Source organism: Helicoverpa zea, chromosome 6 (genome assembly GCF_022581195.2).
Source record: "Helicoverpa zea isolate HzStark_Cry1AcR chromosome 6, ilHelZeax1.1, whole genome shotgun sequence".
Taxonomy (NCBI): Eukaryota; Metazoa; Arthropoda; class Insecta; order Lepidoptera; family Noctuidae; genus Helicoverpa; species Helicoverpa zea.
In genome coordinates this window covers 9,304,380-9,313,776 of record NC_061457.1, presented here as the reverse complement: position 1 = coordinate 9,313,776, position 9,397 = coordinate 9,304,380, and positions in this window count along the sequence as shown.

Genomic DNA, 9,397 nt, shown 5'->3' with positions numbered 1-9,397 from the left:
GAACTGACTAAATTATTGAATGTTTTTTAAAAATCTAGCTTATTGTGGTTTAGATAAAACTATCGGACATCCTGGCGATTGCAATAAAAATGTGCATTATATATAAATTGTTATTGTTGTTTTCAAAATACCTACTGTTTTTTTGGTTCATTTCATTACCTATCCATAGTTATACTTTCATTTTGTTTTTTCACTTCTATCTTAAAGCATGTTAATTTTAACTAACATAAGTACCTACTTACCTGTAAATGACTTTACATAGATAATATATTTTTGATTTGTCTTAAAACGTACCAAAATGTATATGGGTTTTGATCGTACATTTTGCAATTTTTTTGTTTTACAGACTTTGCGGTGCAACTCAATAAAGGTAACTATGTTAATTTTACACAGTTTTCCGACCAAAAAACGATACAAAGGCAATATTTTCAAAGCAAAATCAGAGTAAACAGGGTAAAATCATATGTTGAGGATGATCAAATAAAACATGATTATAACGGGAATAAACTATGACTCAGCACCAAGCCGTGTGTTTTGATAATGTCTCGCGATACCGCAATACACAGGAAACGAAATTGTTGGGAGATAACGAACTAGCGAAATATACTTCCCTGACAGTTTCAGTGACAGAAAAATACTTCAATGATAAACATATTGTTTTGATCCTCAATTTGAAACGCTGGGTAATTAGGACAGTGAGAAAATACACACTTAATTACAAGAGCGCTTCACTAATTGCGTATTCCTAAAGTTCTCTGCAATGATTAATTGCCAATGATTAATGACCACGAATGTCGCATCGCTAAAATAATAATAAATTTTGCAACTGAACATTTTCAGCACTTAACAATAATGTTATGAAAAAATGCGGTTTTAACAGCTTTCTTTTACGACAACTGTATACGTATATAGACGGAATATAAAATAAATAAAATAAGTCAAAGTAAAATCATTTATTTCATTTAGGCCTTTACAAGCACTTATGGACGTCAAAAATATAACTAAGTTTGATTCTAGTTCCTATGGAGAAGAACGGGCATGAAACTCCATGGTTACTCTTTTTAAAAATAATATGGTATAATAATAAGTCACTACAAAATGTTTTCATAAAAAGCGAAAACATAAGATAGGTACCCTTGACATTTAAATACTCTGTTTTTACAGGGATTAAGAGAAAAAAATGAAACGCTTTACAGCGGTGATTAATAATCGTGAACTCCAGGTGTACACCTCAGTGCCCCAGCAACTGGTAATTATCAAACATACATTGAAATATCTGGCACAATATTGTCGGTAGCTCTAGGAAGGCAGAGAAAGTATAGGAATTCAAATGCGCTTAAACTGTTTTGTTGATCACAAGAAATGCGCGGAGCTGACTGCCAACCCTCGCTAGTCGCAGATGCACTTTAAGAAGAAGACAAAGAAAGAAATATAATAGAATTCATCATCATCATCATCAGCCTTTTTATGTCTCTCACACAGAGAAGGATTGAGCGTGAAGAAAATAATTAGCAAACAATATTTATTTCGGCATTAAATGCATCAAAACGAAACTTATTCAGTGGTAAAAGATTACGTTGCTAGTTCGGTAGGTACTTCTATTATGTTCGTTTAATGCATCTCCAGCAGTGGCAGTTGAGTAACGAAGTGAGGTGGCCGGCAAGACAAGTCAATTACGCAAGTTGTCTGCGCCAGCTCGTCGACAGCCGTCAGACCGTCGCCTGGCTCCGTGATCACCTCCGCTATATGCGCATATCGGGAACTGCTTCACTTTACATATCTATGGAAAGTAATAGCTTTCCTTTGTGTGACGTATTTTCGTCTTAGGCCTTGCCTTTATAGGTTTACTTTGGTAGGTACAATATTTATTTTGCTCAGTTTGAATTATGAGGTTTCCTTGCTGCAGAGACACGATGCAGACAAATTAAGGAATTCATTACGTTTCTCACCCTATGGGGATTTTTTTTGTAGGTGCTTATTCAATGAAGTATTTCACATACCGCGTTTGCCCTAAAGAATAAAAAATTACGTCTCATTTTGTAACAATAGAGCCTAAAACAAATGTCCTCGTACAGTAACTAATGGCTAAGATATACAGTTGACGAATATAAACGTGGTTCAGAAGCTGACAGCGTGAAGCCGAAACCCGACGAGACAGGAAATAAACAATTTTCTTCTCTGTTTATATGCATGGGAAGAAATGGCGCTAGCGCAAACCAGAGCTGCATAAATCTTTACAGATGAGCTGTGCACGCTGAGCGAAAGGTATTGATTATATTTTGAGCAGCCGGAAGTGGTAAAAGCATTGTATTTTTCATATGGGTAGTGTGAATCTGCTTTGCAAGGATTTAGGTATACTAAGAGATTTATTTCTTAACTCCAACCGATGAGTAATTAATATTAAATATTTGCTGTGATATGACAACGTAGGCATAAGTACCAATTTTAGTAAATTGTTAATAATTTTTCGGATAATTGTCCTATTTTAGTTCCTCGGAAAGCAAGTCCTATAAAGGAAATTTATTAACTTTAAACAATACTGGCAACCCTTTTATTACCTGTCAGCAGCAGCCAATCTATAACGGTTTATAATCGTATCCTGTGAAAAACGCCCAGACCCCACCGTCGGGGCCTATCCCCTTGACATAGGGAAAATGTATTAAGGGATATAAAATGTTTTTTCTAAGATATCACGCGGTGAGGCCGACGAGACCCGGAGATCGAACGCCCCGCAGGATTTAATCAATTTGTTGGAAAAAGTCTTTGGAAACCGATCAAAAGATTTATTAGACAAAAAGTCCTTTTCTTAAGACCCTGCACTTTATATCGGTGAGCTTTAAAAAAGTAATTACATTCGCCGTTTTAAACGCAATACAATGTAAATTTGTTTTCCTAAAACAGCACTTTTAACTTAAATCCCAAAGATGTTTAGTATTCTTAGTGAGTACAATAAAATCCTTAAACAAATCTAACAAAGATCTTTCGAGAAAAAGACCATTTAAATTGAGTATTGCGAATTCTAGTTTGGCCTTATTCCCTTATCTGTAGCCACGAAAAAGCGGGAAAGAGAGTGTGACTGAACATGTTGATTAGCATTCGTCTCCGATGTACCTATCACAATTTTGTTACTACTACAATAATATAACCAAATTATTTCACTTGTTTTATGGATAAGTTCAAAGTCGTAAACGAAGCATTTGTGAAATAAAAACGCTTATAAATCTGTACGGTGACTTCACAAGAATTATCGAGCTACCCTACTATCTGTACTGTGCGCAATGTGCGACGCCCACTTCCACTTGAATTTAGCATTTTTTCGCAATATACTCTCTACACCTAAATATATTTATAGGAAAAACCAGACCTAACTGCAACATTTTGGTACCTTCCTTTGTTCCGTGCCTAAAGGGTGATACAGGACCATCAAGGCTTTCACTGTCCGTCTGTCCTTCATCACCAAGCTCTCTATCTCAAGCACCATGATAGACAGCATAAATTTTCACAGATTATGTATTGCCGCTTAAATAAAAAATGAGTATTTGATGGCTTCGTGCGCAAGTCCAACTCCTATCGCATATGGTTAGTTAGATAGAACTATTTGTTAATCAGACTATAAGACTCCCATTATTTTTTTATAAACCCTAAACACCTAGCCTCAGTAACATGAGCCTTAGTAAACAAAACCTACGCAAAACACCGTACTTCACTGCAGTAGATAATGGTATAGACTTTGTTCTTTGACAGACTGGTACATCAACGGTGTAAGAGGTAACATAGAGAACAAAATGACTAGGGGAGAAGTTATATGCAAAATCTCTTAAGAAAGTAACGTGCCAAAACGCCGGTGTCCGGGGGATGAGTAACGTTACTATATAGCTTCTTACACGCATTCTATGGGACCCGCTCATTATTTTTTAAAAAAATCACCAATCAATTAAGACACACTTGTCAGATAGGTATTTATTTGACAAAAAACCTAAAAGTTGAACCCTCTTTAGTTCTAGTAACTGGCCACCTACGTTACTTTGACCTAGAAAAGGCGCCTGACCTACCTTCCTCATAGCATCTCCACTGTTTATTCCTCCGTGGTTATAATAGTTTGTTAAGTACACGGTGCGGCCGTAATGTTTGTCCGAGCAATAAATAGCTGGCTGTCTACTGGTTAATGGCCGGTCGAAGGGAATGAAACTTAATAGCGTGAAGGGACAATGCATTATAGAGCTGTTCCCTGGCTTTCAGCCTCATTATGAGCTGAGTTATTTTTTGTTAGTGTAACGGATAGCCTTGTATAGTTTTTAATTAATGGTGACTTATGTAACATCAAAGTGTATCAAAGTCTTGTTTACTAGGAAAAGTTGCGAAAATTCTATTGATGAAAAGGTAAATTAAATCATCTTGACTACTTTTGGCAGTTTGAAATGTCATGAATATCATAGTTTTGAGCAGAATCGGAATTTTCCCGAGATTTCGATCAATCTTTGTTTGGCCGAACACATGCTTTTTTATATCTCGATAATCGTACAAAAACTTGTAACACAATACATCTATATTTAATGACCAGCTCACAGTAACAATGTTATTAGCGTAACAATTAAAGCTAAATAACAACACGATAACATTAGGACCTTTCAATAAATCTAGGTTAATAATATAATTGGATTATTACAGTACACTTTCTTAGACTCTTATAAGAATGGCCACTAAGTACTGTAATGTTACTCGACGGGGGTCAAGTTAAGGCTAAGTACACACAGTTCACGTAAGCAAGCGAAATCTCTTAACCCACACTAAGTGAATTCATATCAAAATAGCGAACTACAAACACTAAAAGCATTCACCGCTAAATACTTTTATGTATTTTTTTTTTAATTATTATTCAAAGTTATTAAAAAAGCCTTAAGAAATTTTATACATGAATAAAATTACACAAAATCTTTATATAAATATTAATATAAACAACTTTATTATAATAAGGCGCAGAAGTTGGCCGAATCTGAGAGGTCAGCGCCCCCACGCGGTAATTCTGGGATCAACTCGCCCAAAGTTGCCAACTCAAGACAGATTATGTAATTAAGATACCAATTAGAAACTTTAAACTGCGGCATTATTTATGCAAGCGGATAGTTAACAAGTTAGGCATAATTTAGTAATAGCATTAAATCGTTCAATTTAACTTTAACAAGCCTAACGGTTAAGTTAAATATTTGATCCGTTATCGTACGAACGTTTCTAGCAGCTTTAGCTTACTTAAAATTGTTGTCTGTATCTGTATACCTATCCAGCTGTCGGGTTAGTTTACTTTAATCTGAACATCTCATAACAAGTTGCTTCTCCCAACTTAGTATGTGAGGATTGTGAGGCGTGTTTTATACCATCTGACGATACTTATTATAAAATGGTTATGTATTACAAAATATAGTATTTTCGGTTGAAACTCATTTGAAAGTACACAATTAAATCAATAATGTAGTTCGCCTTCTCCCAAAGGCTACGAGCTAGCAGTTCACTACAACCGCTTACGAGCTACGCGCTACGGACTACGGGCTACGACTTACCCTCACATTACCAAATTAGCTCGCCAACTTAACCGCACGAGTATCTCAGAGCTACCCTTCGTGAACAATAGACGCTTTAGCCCTCAGATAACGCGTATAAGCACTCAACATTTCTACATGACTCGTTGCGAAAAAAACCCATACAAAAAGTAATCCCGACCTGATTTCCTCAGACCTGCGGCAATTTGAACACGACTTTTTCGCTTAAACGGAATATTTAAATTACTTTTCTTTGTATATATTGCGTGTTTTGATTTTTGTGTGATTTTTATTATTATTTGGCCAATGTTGTTTAAATGTAGGACAGAGGGTAACACTGGTCTGTAAAAATCATGTAGGTATTTTTAATTAAAATTTCGCTATGTCTATTTAATTTAAAATGATCGAAATTGCGAGAATGATAAGAAATTCTATCTAATATTTAAATAGAGTATACATCACTTAATAACTCAATTACCGTCACCTGACATTTAACAAGTTGTAACGTTGAAATAACGAAATCAACAAACTTCAGAGGGCCCTGCGTTCTTAATAAATTTTCTTAAATAACATTATATAGAAACGAGCTAATTTAATCTACGACTCGTAATTCGTTTATTTGAAAATCAAGATTGCTTAATTAATTTGCAGGAGTCTTCGGCAATTGGAAATTCTTGCCACGACTGCCTAATTCGATTTCATGAAAAGGCGTTAAAATCATTTGGAGTTCAAACGGATCATCTTATTGAAATAATAAATATTTTCAGCACTCACTAAGGACTGTCACACCAGATGATGTATTGTTAGTTTTGATGAAGGTGCTACAAGCTAGTACAATGTACATTAGTGGTGTTGAGCCAGTTTACGCTCCCAGGCTAATGTCTACATACGTCAACTTTTCAGCATTTATATCACCAGTTTAGCGCACTGCAATATGTACTGTATGGCATAGTACTAAGGTGTATTATAGCTCGCTCAATCCCTCTGTTAAAAGAGATAACTCGCACCGTCCGTCGACGTACTCAGCACGCAAGTATTCATCATTCTGTAACTGGGTGTCGGGCGCTACAGCTGAAAAGATTACTATGTGAAATTCACAACCGTTATCCGCGAATATTTTATGTCAGCTTTTTGTGAAATGACGTACGAATTACTAGACATTTACGAATGGCCGGCTGCGAGGCAATTAATAATATTAATGCTCACTCGTTTATTATTGCCTTTTATGATGGCCAAGGCCCTTTATATCTAGATATGACATGTATAAACATTTAGAACTTTTTGTACAAATTAGTAAAATTTTCGCAATATTGTGCTACAATTGTTTAAAAAGTTTATGTAAACGACGTCGTTTGCTTGGCAACTAGAGTCTTTACTTTAAATGAATTACAGTATTCAGAAACTTTAGAGCTACTTTACTAAAGCTGTAAGTTCGTAGAAATACATTGGACATTTAAAATTGAAATAACATAATTATTAGCGGCGTCCGTTGGCCGCAGAGCATAAACATCTCGGTTTCGTAGTCTCCGCAAACTCCGCCTCCCTAATAAGTTAATCTCGGTGTCCCTCCACAGTTTAATGAAATAATATTACTTGTGAATCTCGTTCGAGGAATCCTAACAACAACTGCGCAATATCTTAATGAGAAATACGAACTTTTATGTCAGTATAAATTAAATTATTACAATGGCGATTTTGAGGTCTTTGACTTTCTGTAGTCAGTGGATGCTTCACTATTGACTAGACTAGACTTTGATATTTACTTTACTACTATTTATTTAGGATTGACGCTATGAGTTATTCTAATGATACATTATATTCATTGAGTACTTTCGATCAAGTCTACTAGAGACTTGGTTGAATCAAGATGCAAAAAAAAATATAGATTAACTCCTATCTATCATTTCATCAGAAGTTATACTGTCGAATTGAATGCCTACACAGTGTTACCACACTAACAATTCTTTATAATGTACCTAATCTTCTGTATAATAAACCATAAAAGCCTGATGCAAAATATCTCCATAAACATACAATGGCTTGTTCTGATTTACCATGCAATCAGAGTTTGAATTCATTAACGTCGAACAATTTAGAAGTCCGTGGCATCGTTGTTTCGGCACGTTTTGTATTTGAGGACTTCATTAACGACTGCCAATATGGTACTAGTTGGGCGGATCACACACTCTCAAGCAACATGTCCTGGGCAAGGAATATTTGAAGTACGATTGGATTGCATATATTGGAACACATATACATATATTACATACGGCAATCGGTGCGGGATCACCTTACCACTGTCGAGACAAACTAATTCTGGCAGCACGATTAAATAAAAAACGATAGTAAGCATTTGCCTGATTGAAACATAATCCACGTTCGTTACGCTCCTCTGCCCATTAAAGTACCGCAAATTAAAGTCCTGAGGGTTTTAAATATATATAAGTATCATAAAACCGCTGGACGGTGATTTTCTGTGCGTAGTCAAATAGATTAAGAGTCCGAACCTTTTGGAGATTCATAAATTCGCTTAACCAGACAATTTAACTGCCTGAATTATAAATAAAGTGGTTTGAGCGAGAGCCCGTTCGGGTTTGCTCGCAATTCTACAGCTCGTAGAGTAAGCATGCACACACAACCTAGATTAGGTTAAAAGCTTATTTCACGCGTTGACACACTCTGAAAGAGACACAGTTCTCAGGCAGTCTGAATGGACTTCAAACTGAAGTTGGCATCTGTTTACAATCCCGGAACTTTGCAGTACATTTTCTTGACTGAACACAGATCTGTGAGTATAATTTCCTGGACCAAAGAAGGGATTTGCTAAAATGAGTAATTCTTTTTCGCCAACATTACTGTGCATAAAGTTGTATATAACTGTTGACCCAAATATTCAGATGGGGATTTTCCTCGCAGTTCCTTTATAGAGGGTGCTCCGTAATGAGTGTTGTAGAGGATGGGCGGGGCGGGACTTAATGAACATGTCAGTCAGAAATCTGATGCGCTCTTTGCGTGCACCGACAGACTCGTAATATATTTGCGTTTAACTGAGGACCTGCGCCGGTCCTCGGCAGCAACACAATTATTTAGCTCGGTGATATTTCACCAGCCAACTGCAAACTAAATTACCTACCGAGTTTGCGCTGCGCTCCTAAATTATTTATTTTCTATGCAATCTTGTAGATTGTTACTAACTTCATATTTCAAAGTTATATATATCTTCATAAAGTTATATTATATTTCTTTAGAAAATCTAAACTTCTTTCTTAATAAAAAAATGTGGTTATAATAATATCCACTTCGCCAGGAACAAATATAACATAATTTGTACTCGCTTTATTTTTGAAACTCCAAACTTCATAATTTAATTACCTTTTTGGAGAGGCTCTTTTATATAAAACGGAAAGCATTCTTAATTGGGTACTAAATTAATATCATTTAACTCTGATAATTTTGTTTTTTTACGTTTTATGCTACGCCGTAGCATTTTTCGTAGCAGTGACAATGACAAACGTATTTGTCGAGTAGGGGCCCTTCGAAGAAAATTCACTAATGATGGGCCTGTAGCAGTTAACTCGGGGCCCTTTCAAAGTAATAATTACTTAGTCGTCTTCGTTCCTCTTTTCACAAGTCGTAGGCTGTCGGAAATGTTGGAGACATGTCCGGGGCTGGTGTGCTAGAAACTTGCAATGTTGTGAATAGTTTTATGAACTGCTAGTTTTGCATCCGGATAACTTGCAAAAACAATTACAGTACACACACATGAATGCACAGTTTCGCCCATCTGAATAACAAATTAATATTACACTAGACGCTGAGCTTTTCTTATGTAGTTTATACACACAAGGGAACACGCAATATTA